The sequence below is a fragment of the Gossypium raimondii genome, chromosome 13 (assembly GCF_025698545.1).
Source record: "Gossypium raimondii isolate GPD5lz chromosome 13, ASM2569854v1, whole genome shotgun sequence".
Lineage (NCBI taxonomy): Eukaryota > Viridiplantae > Streptophyta > Magnoliopsida > Malvales > Malvaceae > Gossypium > Gossypium raimondii.
Genome location: NC_068577.1, coordinates 16727189 through 16749216, shown reverse-complemented (window position 1 = coordinate 16749216; position 22028 = coordinate 16727189). Strand labels below are relative to the sequence as shown.

Sequence of the window (22028 nt, the reverse complement as noted above, 5' to 3'; positions counted from 1 at the left end):
TTTAGTTATCTTTTTTCTAGCTCAACCGTCGGTGCAATTTCTTTATTTGTTTTTGGTTCATCTTTAGCCTCTAGGGATATCTCTTGAGGGTCATCAACATTCTCCATATTTACCTCAAGAGTAGGGTTTTCTGGGCTATTCAGCACTTCACCTGATAGGACCTCCATTACTTTCACGTGCTCTTTACCATCCCCCTGAGGACTATTTCTATATTGATGGGAATATCGATACCAATTTTTCTTTTGATGTCACCCATCATGCTCATTAATTGGCTCATCTGATTGTCAATTTTAGTCAATTTTCTGGTTGAATTGGTGCACTTAGGCTACACATGTTTTACATCTGTTCTCATTGACTGCATTTCTCCTTTGATACTATCCAGACATGGACCACATGCAGTATGGTCACTTGGGTTGACCTGTTCCGGGTTTCTACAAATTGGGAGGTTGATAGTTAGTATTTTTAACTTGATTCGAACTATTACTTCCTCCTTAATGTCCTTCCCATCTCAAATTCCAGTGATCTCTTTAGTCAAGATTGTAGGTATTTAAATAAGGGTTCCCACCCCTATTTTCGATATAATTCACATCCTCAGCAGGATTGTTGATATAGTGGAAGAGCGATTTGTCTCCTCCACCCATAAATGGTGCATTATTTATAGAGTTGATACGGTTAAGTCTATCCACTAACTATTGATACCTGTCATCCTCTTGAATAGCTTTTACTGTAATGACTTTCTAGCCATATGTAAATCATTCAATTGGCCACTAGCAAGAGTTCAATGTCATGTTCTCAATGATTTCATACGCGTCCTTATATGTCCTATTCATAAGAGCTCCTCCTACTACTCTGTCTAATCCGAATCTGGCATTCACATCCAACCCATTATAAAACACCTGCAATTGCAAACACTCAGGGAATCTGTCGTGTGGGCATTTCTGAATCAACATTTTATAACATTCCCAAGCTTCATGAAAGCTTTCTCCTTCCATTTGTCTAAATACAACAATTTCTCTTCTCAGTTGAACTGCTTTACTAATAGGGAAGAACTTCTGTAAGAAGTTTCCAATGAGTTTGTCTTATGTCGTGATAGACCCTGATGCCTGTGAATCTAACAAAGAAAAGAATTGTCATTCAAAGAAAAGGGAACCAATGGAAGACGAATAGCGCCATCAATGACCCCGTTATACTTAAAAGTATAAAAAAAAGTTGGAGAAACAGTTTTAAGTGTTGATTTGGATCTTCTATCATTGTGCCCCTAAATTGCAGATTATTATGGATGATTTGAATCATTTCTAGCTTAATCTCAAAATTTTTAGCTATAATTGTCTGCCTCATTATGCTATTCTGAACCATGTCGAAACTTGGTAATGCATAATCTCTTAAGGTTCTCTCGTTATGAGCCATGTGTAAGTTTGCAAGTAACTATGGCACTGGTGGATCTTCTAAAGGGTTATCGTTGGCGTCGTCGAATAGTGAATTCCAGCGTGGTATGTTGGCTACAGTCGGTGGTGGTGGGTCTTGCATCTATTGCTACTATTGTTGTTACTATCGATGATTTCTTGAATTATTCTTTCTAGATCTATGATTGCTACTATAGGTGTTCCCCTACTATGAGTCATACATTAAACCCAGAATGAGAAGATTGGTAAGAATAAATTAATTAAAAACCGTATCTATAACCTAAAAATTTCCTAATTTTTCTTTGAAGTGCAAAAGCTAAAATCAATCTAGTAACATTGCCTCCCCGGCAACGGCGCCAACAACTTGACCCCCTTTAGACGTACTAACGTCTAGAGTGTGAATACTACAATTAAAGATAAGGATATATGGGGTGGTATTTGTAAGTATATGGGTCCAGTTGTAATATTGTTACAACGGAGTAGGTGAGTACTTCGAGGATCGTACCCAAGGGAGGCAAGTGCTAGGTCAATTTTAACCTAAACACCGAAAGATCTAATTAGTACTTTCATTTAATTATAATACAAAGGTAAAATAAAAGGAGTTTTTAAGATTTTTATAATAATTAAATAAAATAACATAAAGAGATAAAATTCAAGAGATCAAAGAATAGATAAATCAAATCTGATTATGGGTGATTAGCTCGCTTTGGTAATCCCCATAAACTGCCAATTCAGGTTCCTCATCAATCAACTAGTCACTATCCCAAGAGGATCTTCCGATATTCCACTCAAATAATGAGTTAGCAAGGACTACTTATCTTTCGACCTCACAGTCTAGACTGGTTTCAGGTGAAGGTGTTCACATATAGGTCATACCAATTTATTGTTAATTCCCACCTTAATAGCCTCCTAGGGTTGCCAGGCCTAAGGTTTTAAGCTCTTCCTTTCCCAAACAACTGATTCATTGAGTAACCCTACAAAATAGTTGATAGGTCATACTTCCACTCGTTAATAGATCTAACTTTTTTTAAACTTTCCAAATGTTTCCAATTTAGTCCCGGATTGTTTCTAAAGTATTTTTTAGGGCCTCGAAGGCTCGATTAAGGGACGATATGTATGTGAATGAATGGATTATATCATGTTTATTTCAATGTTTTAAATGTATTTTTAATTTTTAGTTTGTACGGTAATGCTCCGTAATCCTATTTTGGTGACGGATACAGGTTAGGGGTGTTACAACAAATTTTATTTTGGCCTCAAATTTAAAATGTCTTTTATTAAGGGGAGCAATTATTCAAAAATGAATTTACCAAATGTTTTGTTATATCAAAAAGGGGGAGATAGTTAAACTAAGTTTTATTTGATAAAAGATTTTTATATAACAAATTAAAAGTGTTTTTGAATTTAAGCTAAAATTGAAAAAAATTTAAATTTGTAGTCTAAAAGATAAAACTTTTAAACAATTTAAAATCAAGTGCAAATGATTTTAACCAGGTCAAAATGATTTCAATCAAGTTAAAATCATTTTAAATGATTTGCAAACAGTCGAAACTTCTCCAGGACAAAAGATATCAATACATAATGGACATGTATCGATAATTTTGTAAATATCGATACCCTTAGCAAAATCAAGACCAAAAAGATGTTTTGTTTTAAGAAACCTTAAAAATTATCAATACCATGATTTTGGTATCGATACTTTTTGAAAATAATTCATACCTTTCTCAAAATTGATACCAAAATAGTATTTTATTTCTTATAAACCCTACAAAGTATCGGTCAGGTATCGATACTTATTTCTGGAAGTATAAATAAAATATTTTTTAAGTATCAATTATTTCATTCCAACGGTTACTGAATTAGCATTCGTGTCAAGAAATATAGATACTCCTTTTGGAGGTATCAATACTTGCAGTTGCAGGTGAAATAAATGCTCTAGTTTTACATCCCCAATGGACAAATTAACTTCACCAACAACCTCAATGGATGGAAATCTATTAAGGGGTATAAATACCATCTTTTAAAGTCGTACAACATCCAAGAAAGCATTATCAAGCAAAAATCATCAATCAAACAACCTTAGAGCTTAAATTTTCATATTCTTCTTACATACACCTGTGAGCTTTATCTCTATTCTTTTGCTCAAGTGTATCTCATTGTATTTGTGCTTCAATTTGTAAACAATTTTATCTTGTAAGGGTTGTTTCTTTGTTTGCACATTTGTATCTCTTTGAGAGGGTTTGAAACTTAAGATTTAAGGTAGAAATCTTAAGGAGTTGTAAGGTTAAACCTTGCCCTCAAAGGTTGAAAAAATTAGTGAACTTGAGAAAATTCTTAGTAGTGGAAAACTAAGGTAGTGGAGTAGGCAATTGCAGTCGAACCACTCTAAATTCTTTTTGTTCTTTGTTTCATTATTGCCTTTGCTTTCACCAAATTTTTTAAAGACCAATTCACCCCCTCTTAGCATTTTCAGTTTGCTTTATCGAGCTATCACAATCATTCACGATTTAAGCTTATTCACTTTTTAAATCAATTATCCATGTTCAAAACACTTCCATCACTAACTCATATACTAAGCATTAGGCAAATTTACTAACTCATATGCAATTTAAGCACTAAGCAAATTTACTAAGCTTGGTAGGAACTAACCAAATTAATCACCAAGCCATGTAACATACCTAGCATTGAACTCACCATTTACAAATCAACAAACAATTTAGATATTTCAAATTGTCCAATTTCAGATCCTAGCATACCATTCATTCAGGAGTAAAATAAAGATTTCAAATCTAATATTATTGTTAATTTTGCTACTATTTTAAAGATATTTATTTGTTAAGTTGCACCTATGTTACTGTTATTTAAGTATAAAGATTTATTTTAATCTTTTTAGCATTTTAGATGTATTATATTTTTTAAAATAATATAAATATTTAATACAGGCAGGTGGGGCCCTAACCTATCAAACGGGCCTAAAATTTTTATTAAGGCCTAGCCTGACTTGGCCCATAGATAAATCCAAGAACAAGTTTAAGCATACTTATCCATAATAAATGGATAAGTTTGACAACTAATCAAGAAAGCTAAGACGATTTAACCAAACCTATAAATATGTAAGCATAGTGTGTATGAAAAGTATAAGTGGTGTGCAGAAAAGAACAAAAAAAAGAGACACTTTGTTAGATAGGAAACTAGCCACAGCTAGTATATAGAGAAAAAATATATATTTAAATTGTGTAATATTTGTATGTAATAAAATTATTTTTCAGTTATTAATTGTCCATACGCTTCCAATAAATTTAAAACATTAAAAATATTTTACATTGTTTATGCTTAAAATTTTGAAGAAAAGAATAAATATAAAACTAAAAATAATTCTAAACTACTTATTTTTAAAAATATATAAATTATATGAATGTAAAAACTGAACCCAAATCCAACCCTACCTCAACGATGAGAACTTCAACCACCATGTGGTTTACCACTGTTGTTGAAACAGTATTTTACAGCTTTTTCCATTACAAAAGCACTGAAAACCTTATACAAAAAACCCATCTAATTCAAAAGCAATAGGAAAACAAATAATCATGTCTACCGCTCAATCTTGTCCACTTCCCATAGCTTCTCTCCTTAAATATCGGGAAAAAGAGGGTTAGAAAAAGAATAAAGACAACCAGCTCATAAAATCCTCATTACTCGCTGAAAATGATTGTAATTCTCAAGTTACAGATCCAGTTTCTGATGTTCCCAAATACCTGCTAGAATTGAGTCTCACCCTAGAATGCAAGCATCGCATCAATTTTTTATGAGAAAGAATTATTTGAAATAACTAAATCAACATTCCAAGTTGAAATATGATGCAACTCTATTTTTAATATTATATTCTATTATTATATATTATATCATTTAGATCATATAAAAATTAATTTTATAATAATATATTATTACACATGTTAATTTTTTTAGAAGTCAAACCCACTTCTCAAAGCCAACAAAACTTTAAGCAAAGAGTGGTCGTACAATTTGGCTTTGTCATGTGGCAGGTTAGTGATAATTGAACTAAGGCTTATAGAGTGACTCCCGAGTGGATAAAGGATTAGAAATTTTACTAAGTACTTGAAGTATGAGAATGCGCCATTGGGGTGAAGACAGTGCAAGGCGAGTTGAGAGGTTTGGCGCACTCTTCAACATAGTATACGTCACCCCAAATTATAGAGGAAAATATTAATTCCTATTACTAAACCCCTAGTATAATAGGAACGATAGATATATTATCATCTTATTTTTTGGTTGAATTACTTAGTTGGCTTAATGAAGACTAGTTGGGAATGAGCAATGTTTCTGAAACTGATAGGACAATCATTTAAGATGATAGAGAAAGCTATTAATCATGGGTATCGAAGGAAAAGATAGTGGAGGGGAATAAGTTGGACCACTAAGTTTACCTTTTGTGTGCACCAGTATAAAGCCAACTTTAGCTTCCAATGCAAATTTATTGCTTTCTTTGGCAAATTGATATTTTATTTCAAATTTTCTTTGCATTTTCTAGGGAACGTTAGAGTCCAGGCTTGTTTGAAAGATTATAGTATGATATAGTCAATTAACTTCACTGCCATGAAACCTAGTAAATATCGATGAAACCTAAGCTATTTTCACGATTATTTATGGGATGCTAGGGTTTCCTGCTTTAGGGTCAGTTTAAAGTTTAAAGGAATGAAACTTTCAGATTCTAGGTTTCTAGATTAAATGTTTTTTAAAACTCGTTTAGTTTTTCTGGAAAAAAAATACCTGATAAGTTAACTGTTTATAGTATAGCTCAAGAAACTCCCAAAAGCTCTCGTGGCAAGGGCAAGGGACCTACTATTTAGTATTTGTTGTAGTTTCTGGTGAGTTCCTTCATACTCTATCTGATTATTATGATTATGTTCATGTATGGTCTAAGGTAAGTTTACATGTCTAGTAAAGAGTCCAATTCTACTTGTTAGTGTAAGGGATGAAAGGGCCTTACTTCGTGTTAAGTCATTACCCACTTTACTCTGAAAAATGAACCATATAGTCAAACAAAAAAAATGGATTCATGGCATTGCATTCAAAGAAAATAGCATTGAACTGACAGATTGGGGTACATGAATAAAGGTATGTAGCCTCTAGTAAGGAAAGGAAAATATTGAAATGATATATGAACACAGACCAAGGTTTTTGGCTAACACGAAGAATGTGGTTTGCATGAATGTTTGGGAGTAATGTATATGTCAAAGGAACAATGGTTTGTTAAAGCAAGTGTTGTATATGCCAATGGGCGAACTATGAAGAGTTTGCTTCTGTATGGTGTTCGCCAATGGACGAACAGTGTATCCTGCTGATTTAGAAAGGGTCAGTTAGTCGGTTTGATACCGTTTTACCTTAACATCTACTCTGGAACTCACTATCATCTATGAACTTACTCCATTACCTTTCCTTCTCAAGATCATCAAAGAAGTAAATGAACCTTCTAGGACTTCGCTAGAGGATATCATTTGCTATGAGGATTCTATTGTTCAGCACTATGCATGGCATTTATAAAGGGGGTTGATGTCAAGACTTATTGATTTCATGGAAATGTATTTTGTAGTAAAATTTTTTCACCCATCAAACTATGTTTCTTCATAGTATTTTTAATAAAGTTTTACAAGTCAATGTGTTTTGGCCCACTTGGCTTGAGAATTTTATATTATTGTCCATCCATATCTAACTGCTTTTGCGCTTCTAAAATCAAAAGATTTTAAGGCAGTAATGCACCATTCCTCAACTCTCCCTAGGGATCGAGTTTGAGGCGCTACAATTCTTTGATATCAGAACCAAGGTTTAGCCGATTCTAGGACAAACCGAGGATAGTGCCATACCTCTATCATTCATAGTACGCCTCTGGCTTGGTACCTAATGTTATGCATTAAGAGAGTTTTTTTTTTTTTTGTAGTAAGATAAGAAGAATGCCTAAAAGTTGAAGACAAGCGACTGGTAAGGATATGGAAAGCCATGTCCCCACCCAAGAACATGTTACTCTAGCCAATAATAACAATGCTTAAAATGCATTTAGAAACATGTTTTATACCATGATGACTCAAATGCTGGAGTAGTTCATGGGAAGTGAATTGGAACAACAGCCATAATAGCTAAAACAACCTCAACAACCACAACATCATCCTTAGCCAAGTCTTGAAATAGTACGTCAAGCACCACCTACTCCTCCAGCACCCGCACCTGTGGTTGCTCCCCCTAGAATTGATCCTGTTCAAAAGGTTAAGAAAAGATGAGAAAATGAATTTTTGAGAGGTAAGGGAGATGAACCCAGTATGGCTTAGCAATGGTAATCTCATTTAAGAAGGGTTATAAAAGAGTTAAAGTTTGACCAAGGGGATAGCCTCCGATGTGCCATATACTTGTTGGAAGGAGAAGCATGCTAATGGTGGGAAGTCGTAACCAGTGTTACCCCTGAGCATCTGATCGATTGAGAATTCTTCTTAGAGAAGTTTTTTGAAAAGTATGTTAACCCAATGTTTGTCGAACAGATAAAGAAGAACTTCCTGTATCTGAAACAAGGTAGGATTTCCATCGCAGAATATGAGAGTGAATTCTTGTGAACATGTTTCCATCTGAAAAAGACATGTGTGATAAATTCGAGTGGAGGTTTAGATATGAACTTCGCCATTTAGTGGAAGCTTCTCACTACAAAGCCCTGTCAAAAATAACAATTACAGCTCATAAGATGGAGTCGATCCTTAAGAATAATAATAAGAATTATGAGAAGGAAAGAATGATGAGAGAACGATCAAGTCCTCCACCTCCCTCTAACTTTCAGAAACCAAAGGATCACCTTTTTCCACCTTCAAGAAGGGAATCATAGACCTCCAGCTACAGACATGAGGGACCCTATAAGTCGACTGCATCTATGGCCAGTTCTAGTGGTTCCCGGATAGAAAAAGGGGAACTGTAATTTCTATGGAAGGAATCATAGAGGTGAGTGTAGAAAGAATTTAGGGGCTTATTATAATTATGGGTCTAGAGACCACATGATAAAACATTGCCCAACCATGTCCGAGTATAAAATAGAGGAATCTATCAGAAGTTCCCCGAAATGCCAGCATGAGAGCAAATTCGAAATGGCAACTAAGTCTAACTCGATGCAAGGGTCGCAAAGGAAAAATTTTGGTAGAACCAATTCTGGTACGTCAGCACTGGCCTAGGTGATGAAGGCTAAGGAAGACACAATCCTACTTGAGGTCATCACTGGTAATTTTTCCTTCCTCGATAATGATATTTATGCATTGATTCACCCTGGATCTACTCATTCTTATATATGCACTTAATTCATAGACGGTCTAAGTCTTAAAGTAGAATGTTCTAAGAACATCATATTAGTAACTAAACCTTTGGGGCAAAGCACTATAGTTACTAAGTTAATAATTAATTGTCCTTTAGCTGTAGGGGAGCTCGTGTTTTTAGTAGATTTGCTACTATTGATTTTTCATGAGTTCGATGCTATATTGGGATTAGACTAGTTGACTAGACATAATTCTATGATCGATTGCTGGTCTAAAAGTGTACGTTTGACAAGTTCAAAGGGAAAAGAGATATTATTATTTGAGAAAAAGTCAAAAGTAGCGAATAGGATTATTTCCATAATTTCTGCTAGAAAGTTAGTTTTTTAAGGTGTAGATGCCTACTTGTTGTATACCATGGACAAACCAAGTCTAGAAGCAAAGTCAGCCAAGTGCCCATGGTAAGATTTATAGATTTATTTCCTGAGGATCTCCCTTGTATGCCTAAGGGAAAAGAGAGAGAACTTTCGATAGAATTGGAACCTAGAACAACTCTCATATCATACATACCCTATAGGATGGCACCAATAAACTTAATGAGTTCAAAGAATAGTTGCAAGATTTGTTAAGCAAAGGCTTCATCAGGCCTAGTGTAACTCGTTAGGGTGCGCCAATCTTATTTGTCAAGAAGAATGATAGATGTATGGGCTTGTGAATAGAATATTGTTAGTTGAATAAGGTCACCATTAAAAATAAATACCCCCTACCCAGAATCAAAGACTTGTTTGATCAATTAAGTGGAGCTTCGGCATTCTCTAAGATCAAGAATAATGATGTACCAAAAACAACGTTCTGATCAAGGTATGGACACTATGGGTTTTTAGTAACGCCGTTTGGATTGACTAACATACCCCTGGTGTTCATGGATTTAATGAACAGAGTATTTCATTCGTACCTGGATAAATTTATAGTGGTCTTCATTGATGACATATTGGTCCATTCCAAAAGCAAGCTTGACCATGAGAAACACGTAAAAATTGTATTGATGACCTTACGCAAGCATCATTTGTATGCAAATTTTAGTAAATGTGAGTTCTGGTTATGAGAGATGCACTTCCTAGGTCAGTGATTTTGGCGAAAGGTATCATGGTAAACCCTACCAAGGTAAAGGCAGTTCTTGAGTGGAACTTGCTTAAGAATGTTATTAAAGTTTGCAACTTCTTAGGTTTGGTTAGGTACTACAGGAGATTTGTGAAAGGTTTCTCTACTATAGGCTTAGCCCTCACCAAACTGTTGAATAAAAAAGAGAAGTTCATATGAAGCGACAAATGCCAACAGATCTTTGAGAAATTAAAGGTGCTTTTGATTGAAACTCAAATGTTGGTGCAACCCAAGCTCGGACTTGGGTATACAATAGATATAGATGCATCTCTGAATGGAATAGGTTGTGTTCTTATATAAAAAGGGAAAGCCATTGTGCATCCTTCTCACTAATTGAAGTTGCTTGAAAAGAACTACCCCACGCATGATCTGGAATTAGAAGTTGTAGTCTTGGTGCTAAAGCTCTATAGACATTACCTCTATGGGAAAAATGCCATATCTTTTCAGATCATTAAAACTTAAAGTACTTGATAACCTAGAAGAAATTGAATCTATACTAAAGAAGATGGATGAAACTATTGAAAGATTATGACTTAATCATCTAATATCACCTAGAAAAATCAAATGTTATAGTTGATGCCTTGAGTAGGAAAACTATGGTGTCTTTGTTGTCCATGTGAGCAAAATTGACTCTGATCAATAATGGAGCTTTATTGGCAGAGTTGGTTGTGAAGGCGACCCATCTCTCTCGAATTTTAGAAGTATAGAAGAAGGATACCCAGTGTGAATGATTCAAGCAAAAAATGTTGTCAGGCAAATAAGTGCACTTTAGTATTAACAAAGAGGGTTTGTATGTTGTAATTCGGTGTAGCATATTAAACTAGTTTTCATACTTGAGGATCTTGAATACAAGCATTTCTATCTTATTTTAGTTAAGTTTTCATATTTTAGTTTAAATCCAATAAAAAGTGTACTTGAGTCTTTTATTGACCTTAGGGTCCGAATAAGGCCTAACGGCGAGCTAACGTACTTAGTGAATGTCCAGAAGACTAAGCAATGGCATAAAAACTCAATACTGGTCACTGTGTTGCAACACAGGGAGTTCAATGTCACAACATAGGGAGCAAAATGAAAGAATCCAAATACTACCTTTGGTGTCATGGCATACACCCGAAGCCACCCTAATCTAAATAATATTTCCTTTGATGTAGCGACATCGATCTTGTATAAGAAACAGTTACAAGCTAGGGGTGTTTTGGTCAACACAATGCAACCTAAACATGAGAACGTCAGTTGACCTAGGGTTAATGACGGTGATAACCCAAACTCTATAAATAGGCTCTTAAAACACTTGTTAGGGGACAACTTTCATACTCTAAGATTTCCTTTGTAATTTTAGTTTCAGTTTTTTCAATCTTTTAGTTTTTAGGTTTATTGCAGTTCTTTTCTATTTTGTGTTATTCAGAGAATGTGAGTTGTCACTGTGATCAAACTACTGTGCATTTTGTGCTTCAATTAGTACAATTCAGGATTCTCTTAAACCTTTCTCTTGAATTGTTATTCATGTTTATCTTTATTATCATGTTTACTATGTTTATGAGATCCATGGGGAACTAATTCTTTTATGGAGGATTAGTGAGTGGAGGTGTGATTAACTATTTTTATATAGAATTTTCTTAGTGGATCAGCGATTTAGAAGAGGAAGAACTTAAACTCTACACTTGACGACCCTAAGAAGTAATTTAGGTGGGAATTAACCCAAAATTGGTATGGCCTATCCATGAACACCTTAGCCTCGAACCAATTTAGATTGTGAGGTCGAGAGATAAGTAGTTCTTGCTAACTCATTAGTTTAGTGGAAGATCAAGAGATCCTGCTAGGGTAATGACTAGTTGATTTAGTAGAAACCGAAAATAGGAATTAGTTATGATCACCAAAGTGAGCTAATCACCTATGCCTAGATTTGACTCAGTTTATAATATATATTTCCAAAGTTTTTTTTATGCTACTTTCATTCTGTTATTTATAAAAAAAAAAACTAAAAACCTTCGTTTATGTTCTGTCGTAGTATAATATATTTAGATTATTAATTAGATTTATTTGCATTTAGGTTAAAATTAATTTAGTATTAGCTTCCCTTGGGTACATTCCTCGGAATACTTACCTATTTCGTTGTAATAACTATCTTACAACCTGACTCGTATACTTACGGACATGACCTTCATTTATATCTTTCAGTTGCAATATTAACACTAATGTCCGGAAGCATTCAAGTTGTTGGTGTTGTTGCTGGGGAGGTAACATTACAAAGTTGATTTTAACTTTTGCAGTTGGAAACACAAAAATATATAAACTTTTTTAGCTTCTTTTGAGCTCTAATTCATGCAGTCGTACTTTAATTATAAAATTATTAATTTATACTAAAATTATTAACATATTTAATTTTAATTATTTATATAATAAATTTACACAAATTTGATTTATTTTTGATAGTTTTACACAAAAGCTGAAAATCGGCTCAGCAGTCACCTCGAGAAGCTTGAACAGTTGGGGCAATTTTTGCATTGAGTGAATCAAGAGTATGGATAATTAATTTTCCAGCCATGACTAGTACAAAAATATTTATTGAATATATTTTATAATTGATTTTGGTGCAACATAAATTGGATTAAAAATTAATTATAAGCTTGAAGAAGAAAAATGGGCCCAATTGTGTTAAGAGAAGAGGACTGGTCCATCAAGGATTTGGAGGCCCAAACCGTCCCATATAGCTGTCTCAATCAGCTTATTTAGCTGGTTTTTATAATTTTAACACAACCCTTAAAGTTTCCCTTAATTCCGTTCAAACCCCTCCTCTTTTCATGCCTTTTATTTTTAGCCCAAAACTAAAAATAGGAATTTGAATCAATCAAACCTAGCTCAAAGCATGACCGACAAAGGAAGAGGAAGTGGCTGATATTTTCTTCTTTTTTTTTTTGAGCAATCATCTCTACCTATAAATACCCTTATTTACTCCCTCATTACTTATCCCTCACATCCCTCACTTCTCAAAATCATTCTCCATTTTCTCTCTTCCATTCCCTTTCTTATTTTCCTGTTTTCTTTGTCTTCCTTCCCTTACCGATTTCCCCTCCTGAAAAAGAGCTAGAATGCCCCTTAAAGTAGTAGCATTCAAGTTTTTGTGAAGGCCTTGGATCGACAAGATGAGCAGAGAAGAAGAGGAGTGCACTAGTCTGGCTTTAGAGGAACACCAGGGTTTGTTTCCTAGTTCCCTTCTCTTTATTTCTTCTCGTTATGTTGAGATCATGTTTATTAATATTTGTTGTGTTGTTGTTCTTGATCTAATTAAAATGACTTAAATTTAAACTGTGTTAAATTGATTGCATTCTGTTCGCTTAAATTATTAAAATCATTTTGTGTTGTTATAGGCCTTGGTAAATTGTTGAATTAAATAAAACCTTGCCTATGTTATACTTGCATTATGATTGTAGGGTAACAAATGAATTAGTTATTAATAGGATTTAAATTATAATTAATTGACACAGATTTAATTGGTGCATGTTTAATATTCTAAGGTAGTGAGAGTTAAATTAGTGATGGTATTAAACAATACTTTAGCCTTGCATAACTTGTAAGATTATCATGATTAAATTGTTTCAATATAGAATATATTTTTACCTCACATTATGAAAATTGATTAATTGTTTGAATTGACATAGGAATATGTTTAAGAGATTAATTGATTTTGTAGGTATGTATGTTCATTCGTTAACAAAATACCAAGTTTTCGTGAAATTATTCGTAACAACATGAACATAGTTTAAGTAATTTTAAGTTAAAGAATGAAATTGATGTAACATATTTATCTCATATTGATTAAATTTTTTTAGAAATCGTGCTTTGGAATTTTTAGTTTTTATTTTTCTTAGATTACTTAGTTAATTTTTAGTTTTATAAACACTTCAAAAAAACATCTTTTCCTTCACCAAATTGTTTAAAGTTGCATTTCATAAATATTTTCTTTCATAGTCCCTGTGGGTACGATAAATTGACATTACTTGTCACTTTATTACTAGTCGTGATTGTGTACACTTACACATTTCCTTTGTTCCAGAGCCTAATAGAATAATTAGGAAATTTATAAATTATAGATACGATTTCTAATTCCTTTTTTTTTTATTAATTTTGTTTTATCTGACTAACACTATTCTTTTCTTCACAGAATTCCTAGTACATACACTTGAAAAGAGGAAAGATTCCTACAAAAGTAGCCACCAACACCAATCATGGATTAATTTGGTTACATATGGTCCGATTATGAAATGAATTATGATGATGGAATTTATGAAGAAGGAGTCTATGATGAATGGGAAATTAAGGAAAATCAGAGACTGTTAATGCTAGAATTGAGCCAACTCAGAGATGAAGTCTCAACAAATCCATAGAACATCAACGAGGGCACCAATATAGAAGAATTTTGCCATAGGTTTGATCAAAATCAAAGCAAAAATGAAAAGAAAAACCTAACAACAACAATACTTGGGGAAGGTGAAATCTAAAGTAGCCAAGAAACCCTAAGTTTTGAAAATAATCAAACTGAACCCAATCAGTGCAGAGAAGAAACAATGTTATAGAAGGGTGTCCAAATTGAGATAGATCCAAAAGTGGAATCGATAACTGAATTTAATAATGATTCAAGTACTAAATTTTCCCTTTTTCCAACATCGAGTCCATCACAATGGGATTATGAGAAACATCAAGACATAACTTAAGAGGTAAGTTGTGCAAACATATCTCAATTTTTTTTGTAATATACTAACTCCTATAGAACCAATAGGGAATGTTTTAATGTCCTTAAAATTAGTAACAGAAATCAGGAAAGAGGGTAAGAATTTTAAAAAGGAGACACTAGTCAACATTAATACCTTTTACAAAATAAGAATCCTTAATCAGGTACCTTAAACATTTAAAAATCTAGAGACTTTCATGATACTCACTCAGCTAGGGACTATGCATATTAATAAAATTTCAAGTAAATTAGAAGATATCCTTAATTATATAACTAAACCAAAGAGAAAATCAAAGTTAGGGAAATTAGAAAGCATCAACGTCTTACTTGAACCACATGATGAAGGAATTAGCCAACTAAAAGAGATGTCAGGAGAAGGATGAATAAACCGATGCAGGGATAAGGTGTGGACTGAGGATATAACCAAATATTTCGAGGTAAAATTTGAATAATTTTTGGTACTAGAAGATTTTTTAGGTCCTACAAGGATTATTAACAACCCTAGGAGGAGAAAAATCAAAGGTAAAAGTAAAACATATCATGAGAATAATCCACAGAAACAGGACTATCAGAGGTATATGGGATGGCCAAGTTACAAAATTCTTATAAATCTGGACAAGCATTTCGATTTGAGAAAGGTATTTTCTATGATAAATGTAGGATGCAAGAACATATTCAAAGAGCGGGATAAATGAAGAACAGTGGAGTGGAATGATGGAAGTTCGACCAATTCTGATAGAACCAAAACTAGAGGAGGATCCACATGTACATTAATCAAGTTGACGGATGAATTCAGGAACAAGACTTACCATCCTTATTTGAATTTTAACTTTATGCATATTATTGTATTTTTAACTAACCCTTAGCTTAGACTTTAATTTTTATTTAAATCTTTGTTTATTATGAACTGAAGCACTCTAAAACTTGAGAATCAGGGTTGAGATAGAGTTAGTGTAAGAACATGACATCCCTGTGTCGTAACACCGCTTCCAAAATGAAAAGAATCGAGGAAATCATCTCGATGTCGCAACACAGCACCTTTGTGTCCTGACACAAAAGCTAGTTTACCTAGAGTTCCAAAATTTCAAGGCGTGTCGTGACATCGAACCTCGATGTTGTGACATCAATAGTTTGGCAGGTGTCGCAACACAAAACCCCTTTGTCACGACATTGCTACAATATTCTGTTGGATCAACTTGATCCATCATGCAACCCGACTGATTAAACACTATTTTTTACCAAATTTTAACCTTAAAACCTATATTTGAAACCCTAAAAACACTGTAAGTCAACATCTTAACTTATCTTAACCCTTGAGATCTCTCAAAAGCTCTCAAATTTTAGAAAGCTTCAAACCCTTCTTTTTCATTAAAATCCTCAAATCTACAAATCCTCTATTTCTTCTTTAGAGTTTTATTCGGTGTAAGTTCTACATCAAAATTTCGTAAGAAGAGTCATCCTAAAATTTGGAAAGGAATTAACAATACTTCAACATCAAGGTTATGAGTTCCAAATTTAGAATTTATTATTCTATTGCTTTTGAATCACATTGCCTCATAGTTTGCTAGTGTTCCTAGTATAAATTATAGTCATAATAGCTCCTAGGAAATCTAGAAAGACCAAGGTACAAGAAACACTGGTTTTTTCTAAGCCATTAAAATTCAAAACCTGAATGCCTAGAAATACTCTCTCGATTTACAAGGAAAACCTTCTATTCAAGAAAGAGGGTTCAAGCCATTGATGGTTCTCTATAAAGAATTTTGGCCATTAGTTCGGTGCCATCAATGGGAGCGAATTTGTATCACTCCAAAAGAAAATGGAGTTATCCCTATTTTAGGGATCAAGAAATGAGGAGATTGTACGCTACAATCTAGGAAGCCGTAATGGTAATAGCTTAAGAAGTAGAGGTAACTCCTCAAGATATATGTGAGTTTTACAATGTTCCATACTAGGCAAATCATTTTCTTGATAATATTGATTTAGACAAATTCAAAGACATAGAAATGGATGTCGTTGTAAAATACTTAACTCAAGGAAGAGGCATATGGAACCATAAACCGGATACCAAAATACCGACAAATTTCAATCAAGAAATTATGTTTCCGGTAGCTAAGATTTGGATGTAATTTATCTATACTAGAATAGCACCTGAATTGAATGTTTCTAACTTTAAATACTTTTCTAGCTATTTTGTTACACGGTATAAGTGGCCAAAAGGTCAGTTTATTTTTTCCTCACCTCGGGACAACATTATGCAGGAAGAATGGGGTCTCAGTGGAGGACAATGAGCACTTCATGAAGCCAAAAAAAATATTGATTGGAGATTCCTTAAACACTCAATATGTTGAGCTTCAGAGGAAAAATATTATAAATTGGAACCAAAGAAGGAAACAAAAAATGGATGTTTCTGCATCACTAAAGAAATCAACAACAAATACTCGAAAAGAAATAACGAGAGAGACCACGAAGTTAGATTGGATGATTCACTGGATGCAAGAATTAGGACCAATCATCCGAGAATTTGTGCGACAAAACAACATCAGAGAACCAAACTGTCCGCCAAACTTGGATACAATTAGATCATTCAATATTAGCTTCGAGGAGTAAAAGAATGAAGAAGAAGAAGAAAAGGGAAGAACGAAGCTATCGGACAAGACTTCCAAAGGGAGGAGGATGATTATGAGGTGGAATTTTAGCCGCAGGACTTCACAACAAAGGGGCATATCATACGTAAGCCAACCCAACATGCACCTCTGACAGGTGGTAGCTTTCATCAAGGATACATCTTGGGGTAGGGGAAAATATCAATAGGAAGGGAGCACTCACCTCATTTTGATGATTTAGATGATGGTTAATCTAAATTTTTATTTTTTTCTTTTTTGAGACTGTATTAAATTTTACAATAATTTTTATTTTTCTAGGAGTAGGATTAATAGTAGATTTTATTTGTTATGTTTTTCTATTTCGAGTTTTCTATGTAGGAACCCCACATGCAAGAAGAACAATAGTTTCGAGCTTTAATGAAAAATAGAAAGGAACACCCACCATTAGGCCAACGCAACGTCACAATCAATCGGGTAACTTTCTTCCTTATCTTTTTAAGGGCTACACATTGAGGACAATGTGGTAATCTAAAGTGTAGAGGTTAACATAGGAGATTTAATTTTAATTTTTATGGTTTTTTTAATTTTTATTGTCAAATATATGCTTGAGCTTATAAAAATATAAGTGATTGGTTAGGAGCTTGTATATAGGTTGATTATATCTACTATAAACTTGACTTGATAGTGAATGACTTTAAATTTTCAATTATTAGACTACTAAATTCTATCAATTACACTGAAAATAAGCATTGTGCAATTAAATGTACTAAATGATATAGAGAATATCTGAAAACAAACATGCTAGTATGTATGATAAACTGTTGAATTTGTGATTGTCTAATTGATTAAATTTGTGAATATTGAAATACCTAGGGATGACTTAAGGAATTATTTGGTATAAATCTAGAGTAAAAATCTAACCCTATTTAATCATCCTTAGTACCTATTTTGAGTGACAAAACACTTCTTGATGAACCTTCATACAAAACTTGAGCCAAAAATGTTAATTTGTATATACCCTTTTTCCTTGTCCTGAACTACACGACTATAGACTCTGACCATACGTATTGAAGGTTAATTAAATATATCATGGTGAATTTTGTTAAAACAAAGTGAAATAGGAAGGATTAATGTTATATAGTAATTATAGGTTAGCTTATATATCTGAAACAAAAAAGAAAATCAAAAGAAGTACAGAAAGTACGTGAAAAAGAAAAAGAAAAGCATTTGTGTATGAGAAGTACTAAAAAGGAAAAAATGTGACAAAGTCACAAAAGTAGAAAACTTGTTCATTAGTGCACAAAAACTCGAAGATAGTCGTAATTGCTTTTTTATGTTGTGACTTCCTTTTTCGAGAAATAAGGAAGTTGAGAGAAGGAGAAATAAGACGGTGAGTGGGTAGGGGTTACTAAAGGGGGAGAATAGGGATCAATTCAATGTGTCAAACTATATTTTTTCTTGAAACTATTTTGATGCTTCTTGTTCTTGAATTTCTTACATATCCTAAGCATCAGAACATTACAAGTCGAAAAGCCCTATGTGATCTAGGTAAACTTATTCATGAATTGACATCATATTAAGAAATTGTATTAACGAATGTTTGTACTCTACTAGGATAATCAAATTAATGTTTACTTAATATATAATTACTTAATATGGTGTCCATTCATGAATAAGTTTACCTAGATCACATAAGGCTTTTCACCTTGTAACGTTCTAAGGCTTAGGATAGGTATGGAATTCAAGAACATGAAGCATCAAACTAGTTTCAAGAATGAAAATAGTTTGGCACAACATATTGTTCTGTATTCTCCCCCCTTAGTAACCTTTGCTTGCTCACCGCCTTATTTCTCCTTCTTTAACCTTCCTTATTTCTCCACATAGAAAGTCACAACATGATACAACAACTATGACTAGCTCACGAGTTTTTGTACATAAATGAATGAGCTTTTTTACTTTTGTGACTTTGTGACTTTTGATCTTTTTCATACATCTCACTCGCAATGTTTTTTTTTTGCTTTTCTCGTACTTTTTCTACTCATTTTGACTGTTGTTTCTAGATTTTTCATTTGCCATACACATATTGGCTAACTTATAATTACTATATCACACTGTTTATTCCTATTTCACTTTGTTTTTGCAAAATCTATTGTGATGTATCTACTTAACCCTCGATACATATGGCAAGATGTCTAAGTTCATGCAATTTAGGACCAAGGAAAAAGGATAGGTACAAATTAATGTTTTGACTCGATTTTTGTACGAAGGTTTATCATGAAGTTTCTGGCTCAAAATAGGTACTAAAGATTGATAAACAGGGTTAACTTTTTGGCTTTTGGTGTATACGAAACAATGTCTTATGTCATCCCTAGATATCTTAATATTCACAAATTTAATTAATCAAGCAATCACAAATTCAACAATTTATCATACATACTAGAATGCTCGTTATCTTGAATTCTTTATATCATTTGGTATATTCAATTACTTAATGCCTATTTACCTTGTAATATATAGAACTTAGAAGTCTAATAATAAAAAAATTACAATCATTCACTATTATGCGAAATTTATAGTAAATACAATCACCCTAGATACATGCTCCTAACCAATCACTTGTATTTCTACAAGCTCAAGTACACATTTAACATTAAAAATTTAAATAAAAACATGAAAATTGAAGTCAAATTTCTATTTATATAGCACACTATCCCTAATGCAGAACCCTGAAAAGATAAGGAAAGAAATTACTCGATTGATCGTGGTAGTACTATTGTCTAATGGTGGGTGCTCCTTTCCATTTTTCGTTGAAAGCTTAAAATTGTTGTGCTTCTTTCACGTGGGCTTCCTACACAGAAAACTTGAAGCAGGAAAGAAAATAAATAGGTAAAAATTATCATTTTGACTATTCCATGAGTTATGTCCAATCTAGATATTAAGGATAAAAGGATATAATACATGAAAAAGATTATCACAGAAAGATTATGTCGAATGTCAACTTCTTGTAACTTGGGTAGCAATGATGCATTACTAGATTCCACTCATTGCTTGTAATATTAGAAACTTTCTAGTATTACTACTAACATTACAAGAGCCTACAAGGTCACACCCTATAGTTTAAGCGAATAGAATCCAAATACATTTGGTAATTTATTTAGCTGTCACATGAATTAAACTAAAATTGAATTAATTTAATTTTATAGTTAAGTATTAAAAACACTATATGTACAAGCTTGTTGTACATATATAAAATTAATATATAAATTTAATTCATACAAAATATTAATTGAATATATTTTACCGAAATTATTAATATAAATAATTATAATAATTTCATCAAAATATAAAAGGACATGGAGATAGATATTCTTTAGGATAGAATCTAATTTTTATACCGACTTTCTCTTTGTTTCTCTAAAAATAAGTGAATATTATTTTTTTCTTGATATATGATATCAAATAAAAATAAAAGGAATATGAATCCCTAATGTTTTAAGGTTACAACAAACACAAACACACAACCCAAAAGGTCTAGCAATCGTCTTTGAAAATTCTCTCTGAATGTTGAAGAGAATTTTATTGTTCGTTCTTTGACTGGATGGATTATGTAGAAGCCAAAATGTTATTTTTGCGGCTTGGAATTGACATCTCTTAAAGGGATCCTAACAAAAACCTTACACGTCACTTTTCAGTTTCAAAAGGTATATTTTTTTAGGCTTGTTTCAACCAGATTCATTCCTCGTACATTGATCTATGGCTGATGATTGTTGAAATATTTTTTTCGCTGCGCTACAAGGCATACTGGCGATCCAATATTTGTGTCAGAGCCACTTGTATGATAAGTATTCAAGATTAAATATATTAGTAGATGTGATTGTATGAGATACATGCTGTATGATTTGATTTACTCGATCAGTTTTATGTATATTTGATACATGTAATCTGTTTAATAAATCATGTATGTAATATGTTTAACATATGTGATAATTTGTTCCTTTTAGTCACTAATTAAGTTTTAATCATTGATTTTAATGCCTATTGCAACTAATATATTATTTTTTAAGTGTTAACAGATCTGTCTTGGGGTGATGGGATTTTCGTTATTCAAAGTTAATAGTTAACTCGTTGGAAACATTCAAAAATTAAGAAACAAAAGTTGTTCCAATAAGAACACTCATAGTTTGAAAGTTTGAAAATATTTTGATTTTGAAAATTATTTTGTTTTGATAAAAAGAATTTACAATTGGTGATGTTTTTTCCACAGATATCTAAGTGCAGTTTCTTACATTTCACTAGGGTCTGCCGCCTCCTCACCCCTGCAAGGGGCTTCGTCCCTTGACCCGTTTGCGTAGGTGATAATAATTGTAGGGACAATTTTCTAACTCACTTTAACAACTAATTAAATAAATACATATTATATGTTGTATGCTATGGTTGATATGCATGGTTATATCCAAATAGCCTATTTAATTTATAATTTACAAAGGTTGTAATTTTATAAATATGGCATGTGTGTCGTGCCTTTCTTTTTTTCTCTTGTATTTTTCTTATCTCACTCCCTCGTATGTAAAATGAGTTTCTACAATTATAAATTATACGAGCTATTGCAGACTAGAGGAAACGAAAGTTGTGCTACTTAAAGTGAGAAAGAAGTTTTTGAGACGACTTACACCCTTAGGATTCCTTTCGATTCTCCTATTGGCTTGGGTGGGACCACCTTAGTTTTATGGGCTATAACAATTGTATTTAATTATTGCTTTATATTATTCATGTTTGTGATACAATGGATGATATGTTAGCATGTATGTTTTAGTATATTGATACAATCAACTTT

General features: G+C 32.9%; 1 non-coding gene across 1 annotated transcript; it reads left to right on the top strand.

Annotated features, from left to right (window-relative positions):
* Window positions 1–918: 918 nt before the first annotated feature.
* On the top strand, window positions 919–1025 carry LOC128036354 (small nucleolar RNA R71). The gene has a single exon (XR_008193151.1). It is a non-coding gene; the product is annotated as a small nucleolar RNA R71 (small nucleolar RNA).
* The last annotated feature ends 21003 nt before the right edge of the window (window positions 1026–22028 follow it).